The sequence below is a fragment of the Phoca vitulina genome, unplaced genomic scaffold, assembly GCF_004348235.1.
Source record: "Phoca vitulina isolate PV1807 unplaced genomic scaffold, GSC_HSeal_1.0 scaffold14, whole genome shotgun sequence".
NCBI lineage: Eukaryota > Metazoa > Chordata > Mammalia > Carnivora > Phocidae > Phoca > Phoca vitulina.
The window spans coordinates 22,216,018-22,231,137 of record NW_022589717.1 but is presented as its reverse complement, the minus strand read 5'-3'; positions in this window follow the sequence as shown (position 1 = coordinate 22,231,137).

The window sequence follows — 15,120 nt, the reverse complement described above, 5'->3', positions numbered from 1 at the left end:
GGGAGTTGGGGAGTGGGTAGCTAAAAGGGAAAGGGGGGGCAAAGAAAAAGTCCCAGTGCTCAGAATTTCTGACACTTTGTTGAAGTCCACAATCGGAACGTGGAACATTTCTGGCCATTTCGAGCAAGGGACTCCTATTGACTTTTTAACTTTTCAGCAATATAAACGAGCGACTTCAGATGGGTTACCAGTTCCTCCTGCATCCTGAAGTCAGCTTCTGCTGCATCTAAGCTTGCTGCTTTCCTCCTGACTTTCTACCTGCTCCACGGTGGGGCACGGATAACTTCGAACAATGCGGAAGCACTTGGCAGTACTCAAATGCCATCAGATCGCATATTGTTGTCATTCCAGTGAATACTAATAAGTAATAATGCTTCTGTCCATGGATGGACTTTGGCTTAGAGACGAATGACCTTTCTTGCTGGCTCACCTACCTTGTGTCCGTATCCAGCACTATCAGGAATCCCTCAGCTACAACCAAAATTTCAAGAAGGATTTGTCACGCCATGTTGTGAACTCATAAAGTTTATGGCACTGCTCGTGGTTGCTCCTTTACTAATACCAGTGATATTTAAAGCTGTTAACAGTGAAGGCCCGGGCCACTTGCTGCATCGCCCCTCTGCTGTCCTACATCCTGTTGAGACAATTGAGGTCATCTCCCTTCGTTAGTGTGCATTCTCATATTTAACATGACCCAGCGGAACCGGAGCCTGGGCCAGCAAGCTAGGCACTCCCCACACCCCCCAGACTTTTCAAGGTCCTTTGCAAAGCTAGCCATTTGAGCAAGGAAGCCTTTTTTTCCACCTCCCTTCTGAGAAGGAAATCAGTTGGGATGCCTTAAAGGCAGCGAGGTCAAAGGGCTCATGGATTTTGTCAGAGCTTCTTTAGGAAGTCACTTTTTATTATGTTCTCCTATATGGGCAAATACCAAGTGAGAAATAATATAAAAGGGCCCCTGTATTTTGGGGTTAGGGAGGGCTTTATAGGAAGAAGGACAATTGGTTGTGTTGTTACCTAAAGGTGGGAGGTGCCCTTCTTGGAAATTTAACTTTTAAGCTTTTAAGTCTACATTTATCATTTAGTAGTAAAAGTGTCAGAAAAGGTGGTGGCAAAGCACAGAGGGGGGGACAAAAAGTTTTGTCTTAACTTTTCAGTGCCTCTTGTCTTTGAGCCTCATCTGATTTCTGATGGGCACAGCTTCCAAACAGAACAGTCCATGGATGAACCAGAAAGCTCCCTTTGGTGCCTTTGTCAATTACAGATGGATTTTCAGAGGAAATGCAAATCCGTTCATGCCTGCAGTTCCAGAACCCGGAAAGAAATGGAAGTATTTCTTATAGATCAGTTTTGAAGACATCTGATCAGGGAGTCACAGTCCTGGAGGTCTCCCTTTCTCTGCCTTTCTCCTTGGAGGCAAGTAAGTGAGCCCTACTAGTGATGCTGGAGACACAAGCTCTGAGGGCCCAAAGAAAGTGAGATAAAACCTAACACACTCGTGCCATGCCATGGGAGGCGGCCTCCGGAAAGTCTGCATTTGGAGCAGGGGAGGTAAGCTTCCTGCTCACCTTTGCACACGCACTGTGTTCTGGCCTGTGTGCAGGGCCCAGACAGACTGGAAGGACTCCAGGGGAGAGCAGAAAGGAAGACCGGCTGCTCTCAGCCAACATTTGGAGGATAGTCATGAAAAAGAGTGGACTGAAGGAGTATGGCTTCAGATGGCAGAAGCAAGAGCAGAGGGCAGAAATGCTAGGTTTCTTTTTCACATTTTTTATGGTAGTAAAATATACATACATAAAATTCACCATCTTCACCAATTTTAAGTGTGCAGTTCAGTGGCATTAAATACATTCACATGGTCCATGCAACCATCACCACCAAATCTCTCCAGAATCTTTTCGTCTTCCCAGATTAAAATGCTGTGCCCATTAAACGAAAACTTCCCATTCCCCCCTCCCCACAATGCTGAGCACTCACCATTCTACTTTCTGTCTCTATGCATTTGACTACTCTAGGTCCCTCATGTAAGTCAAATCGTACAATATCTGTCCTCTTGTGTCTGGCTTATTTCACTTAACAGAATGTCTTTAAGCTTCATCCATGTTGTAGCACATGTCAGAATTTCCTTCCTCTGTAAGGTTGAATAATATTCCGTTATATGTCTATACCACCATTCAATCATCAATGGATGTTTGGATTGTTTCTACTTTTTGGCCACTGCAAATAATGCTGCTATGAATATGATGGTTCAAATATCTGCTGAGTCCCTGCTTTCAATTGTCCTGGATATATATCCAGAAATGGAAATGCTGGAGTATCTAATAATTTTAATTCAATTATTTGAGGATCTGCCATATTGTTTTCCACAGTGGCTCCACTATTTTATATTCATACTATCAATGCACAAGGGTTCCAATTTCTCCACATCCTCACCAACACTTGTTATTTTCTGTTTGTTGGGTAAAGGCCATCCTAATGGGTATGAAGGGAAATGCCAGATTTTGATGGACTCTAAGAAGGAACTATCTCACAATAAGATCTGATTAGAGTCTGTCCCGTTTTTAGGGTTGATAAGTCAGAAGCTAGCCTCGAGAAGTGCTAATCCATTTCCAGAATTGAGGGTCTATGAATCTGTAACACACAATAGTACTTGAGGGCCTCATTTATTTTTGGGTTTGATATATATAAGAGTAATGTATGAATTACAAGGATTTCTTGGGGGTTATGTATAGACAGAGGGGAGATCACAAACTGGTGATCCCCAGATCTGATCCACAGATGTACTTTGTTTAGTACATATGCCCCCAAACTTGGAGATTTCTCAATAAATTTAGATTTCCTGCTTCTCCTGGAAGGTGGGAAGATATGGCAACAATGGGTCTGTAGTCCCTGGAGTGGAGAAGCAGGAAGTACCCTGGCTGCCCTGATCAATAGCACGCAGCCCACTCCCACACCAGCCCCTGTTGTCCATTGAGACAAGCTACTTAATCACAAATGAATGGTGAATTAAGTGATTTCTGTACTTAAAGAACTTTCAATAAGTATACGAACTCTTTGGCCAAAGCATGTGAAATGAGACATTACTGCATTTATTATTTTTTTCCAGTGTTCATATGTTTAACTATTTTGTTAAATTTTAAAGCAAATTAACAGGATAAAGTCTAAGGTACTAGCATTAACATGTTTTACAGAAAGGATCATGACTTGTCATTGTGATATTTGTTCTGTAACAGCAAGGACCGAGGTTCTTTTTTCACACTTGTACACCCAAAGCATACTTGGTGTAGGTAGATATTAGCCATACCATGCACGCAATGTTATTATTAAGTACTGAGTGTATTTTGTGGTGAGTTGAATGCAGTTGTCCAACATAGTAACTAACAGAGTGACATAGGTATTTAAAATAGTGTGTAATTAAAAGCATTCATTTAAGGGCACCTGGGTGGCTCAGTTGATTAAGTGTTGGACTCATGATTTCGGCTCAGGTCATGATCTCAGGGTCCTGAGATGGAGCCCCGCCTCTGGCTCTGCGCTTAGCAGGGAGTCTGCTGGAGATTCTCTTCTTCTTCCTCTCTCTCGGCCCCTCCCCCTGCTCATGCTCACTGCTCACACTCTCTCTCTAAAATAAATGAATAAATCTTAAAAAAAAAAAAAAAAGCATTCATTTATTCAAAGTACATTGAGACAACTACATTTGTCTCCTGACTTTAGTCCTTTCAAGGATAAAATTCCAAACTAGGATTTGGTTAAATGTTATCAAAAAATATATATATATGTGTGTGCTTTGTTTGGTTTGGTTTTTTTTTTTTAATTAAATTTTATTTATTTTTAGTCTAAAAATCCTTTTTCTGAATTCAGAGAAATTCCAAGTTTATAAATTTTTTTACTTTGTTCTTTCTTATTAGTTTTAAAAAATTTTTGCTTGCTTATCTGTTTGTTTTGGACACAGAGAAGTGTTAAAAGGGAAAGGGTAGTGCTCATTCAGAACTATACTTTTCCGTAAGACTGTAATGTAGACTTGAAAGTAATCCAATGTGGGTTATGATTTATGTCAGATGAATGCCAAATAATACTGGGTCATTTATTTTGTTTCAGGCACAACAATGGGGGTGGAGGAGGGAGAATAGGTTGGTTTAAAACAAATCAAATCATGAAAACCTCAATAAATGTTTTATAAGTGAAATTTATAACTGAATAAATGCCACAGTGCCTAAAATTCCTGCTATTAAAGTCACTGCTCTGGGATAAAGCATGGGGAATCCAGAAAGCAGAGGTAATATATTCAAACTTTGCCTCTAGTAGCCAAAGAAAATGAAAACTTATCCCATGGGAGTCTAGGGGGTAGAGCTTGAAGAGGTTTCCGGCAAAACTTCTTTGAGACCTTGCATTTTGACTTAAAGTTTATGTGGAGTTTGGACCTCATGACATAGCCCATGCCATCAGGAGTAGTTACTGTGCTTGGGGCTTCACACACCGGATTCATTGAAATCCCACACCAACCTCATAAGGTAAGGAATTTGCAGTCATTACCCCCATTTTCCATGAGAAAAACCAAGATACTTGGTATATCCAAACATATCTTAATAAAAGTATGTCTAAAATTATTTGAATGTTAAATTAGTTAATTTCCCCCCAACAAATATTTGAGTGAAAAGAGCATTCCAGAAAGACGGCCATGTTTATTCTATGATATCTTAGACTCTCTGGCTACTTTATATATATATTCCTCTTTGAAAAAACATGAGAGCAAGCTATTTGTATTGCTGAAGACATCAGCGTTAAGTAGCTAATATATTATTGTTACTGTCTTTATTTTTATTATTTTTTAATTTTATTTAAAGATTTTTATTTATTTATTTATTTGACAGAGAGAGACACAGCGAGAGAGGGAACACAAGCAGGGGGTAATGAGAGAGGGAGAAGCAGGCTTTCCACTGAGCAAGGAGCCCGATGGCTGGGCTCGATCTCAGGACCCCGGGATCATGACCTGAGCTGAAGGCAGATGCTTAACCAACTGAGCCACCCAGGCACCACTGTTACTGTTTTTAAATGCTTACATTTTAAATTAAAAGAATTATAGCTATATGTTTCAATATTGCAGACAATAAAAGAGAAAAAAAATGAACAGCTCTCATTATCCCATTGGCTATCATTTTTGGAGAATGAAAGCATCAGGAGGCCCTAGGAAAAGGGAGAAAACAGGAACAGGGATATTTTGAATGTAGAAAGATGATGAGCCCGACCTGCTGGGAGAGGGTGGGTTTGATGGGCAGTGCAGTGGTTATTCTAGATGCTGAAAGGAACAGTGCTGCTGAGAGCACAAGTGGGCACCGAACATGCTGCTAGGGGGAGGGGAGAAGGACAGAGGAGGCAAAGGTGTTGGGCCTGGTGGAAACCTTTCCCACTTAGCAGTTTTGCTAAGAGCATGGGACTGAGATGGTCCTAGATCCTGGTGGACTGGGGGACGAAGACTTTTCTTTAGGCAGCTAATTCTGCTTGCTCTTTTTTTTTTTACATTTTTATCATCTGCTATATTGGTCAGCTGGAGTTGCCATGACAAAATACCATTGACTGGGTGGCTTAAACAATAGAAATTTATTTTCTCACAGTTCTGGTGACTGAAAGTCTGAATTCAGGGTGTCAGCATGGTCAAGTTCTGGTGAGGGTCTCTTCCTGGCTTTGATTGATTGATTGATTGATTGATTTTTAAGTAATCTCTACACCCAACCTATGTCTAAACTCATGACCCCAAGATTAAGAGTCACATGCTCTACTGACTGAGCCATCCAGGTGCCATTCTTTCTGGCTTTTAGATGGCGGCCGTCTCCCTATAGCTTCACAGGGCCTTTCTCAGAGAGAAAGAGAGAGAGAGAGAGAGCTCTTCAGTCTCTCTTCCTATAAAGGCACTAATCTCATCATGCGGGCCCCATCTTCATGACTCATGTAAATCTAATTACCTTCCAAAGGCCCCATCATATTGGGGGGTAGGGTTTCAACAAATGAATTTTGGAGGGACACAAACATTCAGCCTATAACATTTAGTAATTATTTGCTTCATATTGGTCTGGGTCTATTATTATTTCTCACATAGCTTCATTTCCTGTTCTCAGAGTTCTTAGCTGACCTGGAGAATTTCTGTACTTTAAAAGTAAAAAAAAAAAATCATCTCAGTTTGTTTTTTTTTTAAGATTTTAAAAATTTGTTTGAGAGAGAGAGAGACATAGTGAAAGAAAGCACGAGCAGGGAGGGAGAGGGAGAAGCAGACTCCCTGCTAAACAGGGAGCCCAATGAGGGGCTCGATCCCAGGACCTTGAGATCAGGACCTGAGCCAAAGGCAGACGTTTAACCAACTGAGCCACCCAGGTGCCCCTCAGTTTTGTTTTTGTTTTTTTTTAATCATTTCAGTTTTATGGGAAATGACAAATAAGGGTTAATTAAAATAAGCCTTGGAGTTCTGTAAAATCTACAGTCAGGGATAATATTACTATTTGCTCAGCATGGTATTCCCAGTGGTTTGCTCAATGTTTTGCACACTATAGTACTTATTAAAATAGTTGGCGAATGAATGAATGAATGAATGAATGAAAGAAAAGAGCTTGATCAATCTAGGTTCAGTCAGTGAACAGAATTCACCTCTTATGGGTCAAATAAAGAACCTCTAATGAAGGGACTACTTACAGAGGTATGGGTAAGGTTATGGGGAATAAATGAGGACTGGTTAGACATCTAGAGACTAGTTATGGTGGAAAGCCATTACCACCTCTAGGACTGAAGGAACAAGGAGTGGAAATAGTATATCCCAAGTCCAATGAAGTCTGAGTTGTGCTCAGAAGCCATATTCATGGAAGGACAGAATTACAGCAAAGGCATCAAAGCTGGGAAAGAGGAAAGAAGAAATATCCCTATCCTTCTCCCCCACCCCCGGGCTTTTTCCTATTATGAGTACCCCCTGCTGGCTGGACCCAACTGTAGATCAAGCCAGCCAGGAGCTTGGGTGGTGCAGTCACTTGAGGTCAGTTCCTGGGGCACAGAACAGGGCAGAGGAAGGAGGAGAATTGAGAGAAACAAAGGTAGAGGAACCAACCGGCAAGGTTGAACCACCCACCAACAATGTCCATTTCTGCCTATCTGTGTTCCGGTTACTTTTAGAAATTACTTTGTTCTCTTTAGTAACGTAACAATTCGTATCTCCATGGGAGCTCACACTCTTTCAGGCAACTGGAAGCAACATTTCCTGGGGAGAGAAGCAGGGGCATCTGGGTTTACTCCTTCCCTATTAGATAAAAGCTGGAAGTCTCTTGGCCTCTAGGGCATGATACATGGCCCATCTGTTCCTTAGACTTCTGCCTGATTGATATAGAGAGATCATTAAGGGCGGAAGTAGAATACTAGTCATTGAATTAAAATATCTATAGCTCCAAGTGAAAGTGGTCTAATAACAAGGTTCTGAGCAATTTCTTGCCTGAGCCATGCCTCAGCTTCTCCAGCCATAGAAATGGTTTAAAAAGTTAATGTGAAAATGAATTAGGGAACCCTTGCTGATACACTATGTTCTCCCCCGACCCCATATGTAACTATGTTGACACTCAGACAGAAATACTGCTGAACAAACCACTTATATTATGCAAAAGACACAACAAATCTTCCCATGGACGCCCTACAAAGAAGCAAACTCTCCAAGGACTTGGGGTATGTAAAAAACCAGTCTGCAACCTAAACTTCTCTAAAACAACAAACGACCTGGCACAAATGAAGCTTGAACCTCCTGGGGTGCAAATTTCTAAAGGCATGACCTTTGGAAATTAATTAATTCCCGCCATGCCCGTTTTCTGTTTTTCAGGACAACTAATAGGAACTAGATGGCAGACAGTCCTCAGTGCTCTTTGGGAACCAGACAGATGCCAAAGGGAGTCTTGGTCTATAAAGCTTTTACAAATAGAATATCCATGGAGCAGCTCCTCTCTCCAAGTGTAACTCCACACTAATTTGTTAATCCATTCACCAGCGTCTGTTTACCGAAAGGACACTTGCTGAACCAGTTGTGCTCAGATCCAGGGACAAGCTTGTATATTGTAGTTTATCCATTCTGTTTCTTCCTGTTGTTCTGAGCGGTTTGTGGGTATAATTTTTTTTTTTTGTCCTGAACATTGCACGAAGCTCCATTTTCCCCATTGTCCCTCAGGTATGTAATCGTGAATGCAACGTGGAAGAAGGATGAGGTTTCAGGAGCAGCTGCTGTTAAGAGTGCCCATCCTTCCAACGTGAATATGACCCCGCTGACCTGCTGTCAGGGAGCGGGGTTGGGTGACTCATGGTTTCTGCTTTAAGAGTAATAGATTTGAACGGATACATTGACATTCTTCCAAGGTACCTATGAACTCCACTGAAAGACTTTTGTAAGACAATTGGCCAAGGCTAAGTGTACTGCTGGCTATCACTGGAATGGGATCAAAAGTTGGGCTACATAAACACTCTTTTCATGAAGGTATAGACATTTTATTTTGAAATGTCTGTGGTGCTTCTGCTCAGAAGATGTGGTACCTCCTCTCTCCTGCTTTTTTTAAAAGGGTTTCCGGTTTTTAACCAATAGTATCTATATTCTCAGGGCACCTGGGTGGCTCAGTCGGGTTAAGCGTCTGACTTTGGCTCAGGTCATGATCTCAGGGTCCTGGGATCGAGCCCCGCATCGGGGTCCCTGCTTTGGCCCGAAGCCTGCTTTCTTTCTAGCCCCCAAAGTTACCCTTTGTTCACATTTAAAAGAACCTTCCAGAAGCTAGTTAAATAATAGCAAGCCAATTCTAATTTACCATGTCCAATATTTAAACGCCCTAATTTTTTATGTTGTTATATCAAATGCTTCTACGTCCTGGTTTGCAAAATTGGTTTGTTTAAATCCAATAGGATGCGTCAATATGCTTTCACATCATCCTATGTTTGAGCTCTAGTTTTCTGAAATAGCAAACAGTCACTAGTCTGAGCCCAGCTAGCAGCGTCATCCAACAATTCAGTCCCTCCAGTTCCCATCTGTGAAATACCAGGGCTAAACCATGTGATCTGCTAGGCACCTTTTGACCATAAAGTTCTGTGATTTTAATTTGAAGCTCTAATTTTCCCTCCTTGTTAAAAATATTAAAATACGTGGGTAAATGATTGAAGAGAGGGAGCATATTACCTAACTCCCATGGCATTATCATGTGCTGTTGTCTATGAAAGGACTTTTAATCCAATAAAAAAAGGCATAGCCAACCACTCAGCTATGGAAAAGACACCTTTGGAGCTCAAGGTAACTTGGCCTTATCTTCTGTGAGGTATCAAACCGCATAAAATCTGGCAAAAAATGGATGGAGGCCAACTGACATGACTACAGACGGAAGAGCTGGGAATCACGGAGGAAAGAGTATATAAGGGAAACCCACAGGAAGCTTTTTGATTGGCTTCTGCTCCCATTTTATTGGCTGGTCACCAAAAATTATGATACTTGGTGTGTTATAGTTTTGCTTTCTGTTATTCTGATGGCATTATACCACACAATGCCATGGTCAAAAGTTGCTTGGCATGTGGGTTGGGCAAACAACCTTGCCAAGATGTCCCAGTGGGTGCCCCATAGTGGGTAAAGGGCATAGGGGAACAGAATAGACAAAGGGAAAGATAGACATTGTAGAGAAACTGAATCAGAGCTGATCACAGCCAGAGAGAGGGGCTGGGAGAAAAGCCATAATGCACGAGGGGACTTGCAAGGAGACAGCAGTATGATTTGAGGCAGGTCAGAAGGTGACTGGGTCAGGCAACAAAGAAGTACATTAAGCAACCAGACAAATCAGTTGGAAAAATGCATGAAAGTGGGGAGCAGCTGCTTAGGGGAGTTTTCATCCGTATAGATAAAAAAAAAAAAAAAAAAGGGACCCAGAGAAGCTAAATTGATAGAGATGCTAAGAATCCTGGCAAATAAGGCTTTAGAGACAAGAGATTTAGTCCCAATTGGGGTTCAAGTTTGGAACGAATAAGGAAGGACTGAGTGACCCAATCATTAAAGCTGACAGGAGGGACCAGGTGAGGGAAACATAGATCACAGGGATCAGGAATTTACCTAATCTAAATATGACTTGTACTCTGAGATGGTGCAGAGTTGAAAAACAATTGGTAAGATATTTAAGGGAAAGATCCCGAGTACATGAACTTGGACAAAAGACACCCAAAATGCTCAGAAGTGTTTCCTGTGCCAGGTTCTCTGTCAGGTCATATGCTTTTGAAAGCATGGTTTATCCAAATTGTGACAAAATTTGCTGACCCCAGCCAGGCCCTGGCCTCCTAAGAACGCAAGTACAGGTTACAGCAAATGCTTCTCTCTCTGTAAATGATGGCTGGTCATCGTCCCTAGATACTGATTTACAACATGTGAGGTCCAGGCCAGGAGAGACGCCAGACCCATTTCTCTGCTTTGGGACAAGCACTAATTATTTAAAATGTCAAATGTGGAGCACTTTTGGGGTAAAGACTGTCCTGAGGCAGATAGCTCAGGCCCTGGGAAAAAGAGAGAGAGAGACCCTAGTGGTTTCACTTTCCTAAAGGGCCTGAGGCCAGAATAGGCTTGGACCCCGTGTTCAGAATAACCAGCTTCTCCACATGGCTGGACATATTCCAATAGGACTTGCTGAACACCTAATTCTCCTCTGTGATGGTTGATGTTATATGTCAACTGGATTGACTAAGGGATGCCCAGAGAGCCGGTAAAACATTATTCCTGGGTGTGTCTGTGAGGGTTTTTCCAAAAGAGATTACCATTTGAATCTGTAGATCAGCCTCACAAATAAGGGTGGGCATTAACTATTTGTTGAGGGCCCCCAAATAGAACAAAGTCAGAAGAAGGGTGAATTCCCTCTCTCTCTGATTGAGCTGGGACATCCATCTTCCACAGTGCTCACACATAGGTTCCTGTGGTTCTCAGTCCTTTTGGACTTGGACTGAATTGCACCATCGTCTTTCCTGGTTTTTATCTTGCAAACAGCAGGATCATGGGATTTCTTGGCCTCCATAACCATATGAACTGATTCCTATAATTCCTATAATAAATCTCCTCTTCTATATACTTATATATCCTATTGATTCTGTTACTCTGGAAAACCCTGTCTGATACAGCCGCTCTGTGTCTCAGAAGGGAGCTCGTCAAGAGGAGCCGGTCTTGGGGCACACAAAACCAACTCTCAGCTCCTGAAGCTAAGTGTGCTTTACTTTATGAGAAGTTGAAACATACTTACAATTTGGTCCCCAGGCCTCTAGTAGAACACCCAGAGAAGGTCTTTAACTATGAAAAGAAAAATTTCAGTGAGAAGAGTAGCCTTGTGTTTTATTTCTATAAATCTCTATAATGTCTGGCTTAGTAGAAGAGAGCTGGATTCTCATATCTGCTTCCACATTCAATCTGTTGTGATATGTTGCTTTGGTTAAAGACACACATGAAGAAAAACAAACTTCATACAGATATGTAGTTGGAGGAAGGGAAGAGTATTTTAATAATCTTTTCAGATAATTGTGGATATTCTTCTTTGACACTACACCAAAACTTGATGAGTGGCAATTTCTTAAATATTACTTATGGTGTCGAATCTGAAACCATATCAATGAACTTTTTATACTCTTACACTAAAATTCATTGGTCTACCTTGTACATTGAATGGATCCTTTACTACGCCATGAATTTGCAACACCACGTATTGGTCATTTGGAAAATATTGGTTCACTGAGTTATGCTGTTCATCCAAAATGTTGACACAATATATAAAAGTCATATTCATTAACATCACCATGGATCACATCAGAAAAGCCTGTATTAGGAAGCTGTTAAACTCACAGTGATGGATACAAGTTATCTAAAATTCTAATTTTCACTTATAAGTACAAATATTGTCATTGCCAAACAATCCCATGCATTATTGTCCTTGAGGTTACAGGATTACTTTATTCCTTTTTTTGAGGAATATCCAACTGCATAACTGCAGTTTGTCATTCTTTCAAGTAGAAATAATATTCCATGAAAAACGCAGCCATATCAAACAATCTCAGAGGTGATTTTCTTTGAGACAACTGATGTATGTCAGTATGCACCAGAAGTATTTTCTATGTACCTACCATTTTGTCACAAGGAATATTTAAAAGTCTTGTACTCAAGGGTCGAGATTTAATAAAATTAGTAAATTTTACTGCTCAATCAAGGAGACTTTTAAATGAATCTTCCTTTTTTCTCCGTCTAAGTGCATGGTGGTGGAGAATGACTACTAATACATTTTGCTGCCATTGCCTTGATTCGAGCTGCTAAGGTGTCAGCATTTTATTCCCATTGCTTTTGCATCATCAGTAGAAATATGAACACAGATAAAAGGGCAAATAACATCTTAGTATTATTATGAAAATACTCAAGGACCCCTCTAGAGACCACACACCATTCTAGGGGAAGTGCTCCCTCTGTCTAACCTCTCCAGCAATACCTGGGCTAGGATAGAATGTACTCCTGCGAGAGCGACCATTTATGAAACATCTTAAAATGCATAATTCTGAGAAAATCGATTCTAATCTCACATTTGAGAGGTGATGTAGATGGGGGTGGAGAGAGTACTATAATTATTAAGATAAAATATTCTTTTTTTTTAAAGATTTTATCTATTTGTCAGAGAGAGAGAGCACAAGCAGGGGGAGTGGGAGAGGGAGAAGCAGGGAGCCTGATGCGGGGCTCAATCCCAGGACCCTGGGATCATGACCTGAGCCGAAGGCAGACACTTAACTGACTGAGCCGCCCAGACGCCCCAATAAAGTATTCTTTTAAAAGCTTGGACTGTGGGGGTGAACCAAGTGGAATATTCCAATGTAATGACTGTGGTCAACAATAATCCAAGTTAAAGGTTCATGGCTATGTGCATCCAGGCAGGCATTCCCAGAATCATTTATTCATTTGATTTTCAAATCCATTGTAGCAACTTCCAGCTATTTATCATCCTAATATTGTAGATTGGCCTAACATTAAAATGAGTTTGTGTTCTCTGAACATATAGCCATTGAGATTGGTGCCCTTGAAGAGTGGTTTGTAGCAGACAGATACCACGCTGAGATTTAAACAGAAATTGTTCTGTCCTTATTTCCATTTTCTATTGTTGTGTACTACTTCAAATAATTTTTGGAAAGTGGTAGAGGTATGAGTAAATTCAATTAAAAATGCTTCTGGCTGTTGATAGAATACCTTTATAATTAAACGTTGACAGCGTTTGCCTGCATGCCTTTAAAAGGCCACAGGAAATGTACTCTACTTTGAGGAAAGGCCTAAAGTGTGTCTTCGATTATAGTGTACTAAGCATTGTAAAGAGTCATAGCAATTCAGGAAAACAGTGGTGGTGAGTCTATGCAGAGTAATTGTCCTTCAAATCCTAGCCAAAAGTTCAGAGTGTGCAGTGGTAGAGTGCTGTGACCGTTCTGTTTGCCCTGTGTTAGGCTTAAAGATCCTGCCCACTCAGGGCAATGAGTCTACTTGGAATGGATGGGCTCTGACTTATCATTCATATATTAATTTCAAGTCCAATGCTACTGACAATAGTCAAAGTCATGGTAAGCTGAGTTTGATTTGAGTTGGACAATCATTCCATTTCAAATTATAACCCCGGGGAAACTTAGATAACCGGTTTACTTAAGCCAACACTCAGGGAAGAATTGGTTTAAGAATGATGCTCCATTTTAAACTTGACTGCTCTCTGTTTTGGTTTCAGATTGAATTCAAGCAGATGTTTCAAAACCTGCTTCAGATAGCATTACCTGTCACACACTGAAGCTGGATCTTGCCGGGAGTTGGCAGAGAGGGTTTCATCCTGATATTTCATTATCAATGGAAAACATTTTATGGGAGATATAACACTCTTTAAGCTTCTTTAACAAAAGTATGCAATATAAAGACTTATTGTTATTTTTAAGGGGGAAGTAGGGATTTATCCACCATGGCTGTTGTTAACACCACTCAAGTTGTAAGAATTAGCCTAGACCCTCCAAGAGGCATTAGCTATCTGTGTAAGCTTACAGAGTGTCATTTTAACATTCTGTATCTCCACCATGCCTCCACCTTCTTTGATGAAAAAGTCTATTTCAAAATTGGTAAGAAAATATTTAACATAATAAGATGATGAGTCAGAGTTTTTAAAAAGCTAAAAACGGAAGATGTAGTTAAATAATTCACCTTTTTATTTTTTAGCTACATCTGACTCATGACATATAATGTATTCTGCTAAGTTCAAAGTTTCCTCTTACAAAGAGAGTTTTATGAAACAACTCTTCTTCAGACCATTTTTACTTCAATTATAGTAGCAGGTTTTGGAGTTTAAATCATTAACAACCTCTGAGTGAACTTTTATCCAAATGACTGCAAGTCACAAAGAGAACAGTCCTCTTTCACCAAGTACCTTTTGTGCTAGAGTGAGACCCATCCTTTTCTATTTTTCTCCTTTATGTCTCTCTTTGAAGACAGATGTGTGATTTGTAAAGTAATGAAAGTATGTATCAGTTGATGAAAACTGCTATATTTGGGTTTATAATGCAAACTAGAATTGCTTCAGGGTAGCTTCACATACCTGCACTACAGTAGCAAAAAAAAGTAAATTTCAGAAGTCAAGATCTCTCTGTGCACTGTAGGAGTATCATGTAGCAGTTAAATCAACCACGGGGGTGACCGAATCTCATTTTTTCCCCCTTCGTCAAGGGGATGTAATTTTCATTTCGGCAGCGTGTTTCAGTTTTAACTCCACTGAACATTCCAAAACTGGGCACTTATTCCATCAACCTCGTTATCGATTTCACCATATGCTATCTTTTTATTTTTTTTTTAATTATTTTTATTGGAACGTTTTTGGAAGAGTGTGTGGGAAACTGTAACCTCCACAAACTTAAGGTGATGGGGTGAGAGAGTAATTCTCGCAGTGAAAAAGCCTGAAGAATTTTATACAGAACAAAATGTAGTTTAATAAACAAAAGAAAGTTAAGAGAAAAATCTGTTTTCTTTAAAAAAAAAAAAAAAATGAGCCAGAGTAATGGACTAATCGTTGTTTAAAGAGTGGGGAAAACTTTTTTCCCCCTAGATTTGGCGAATAGCGGGAT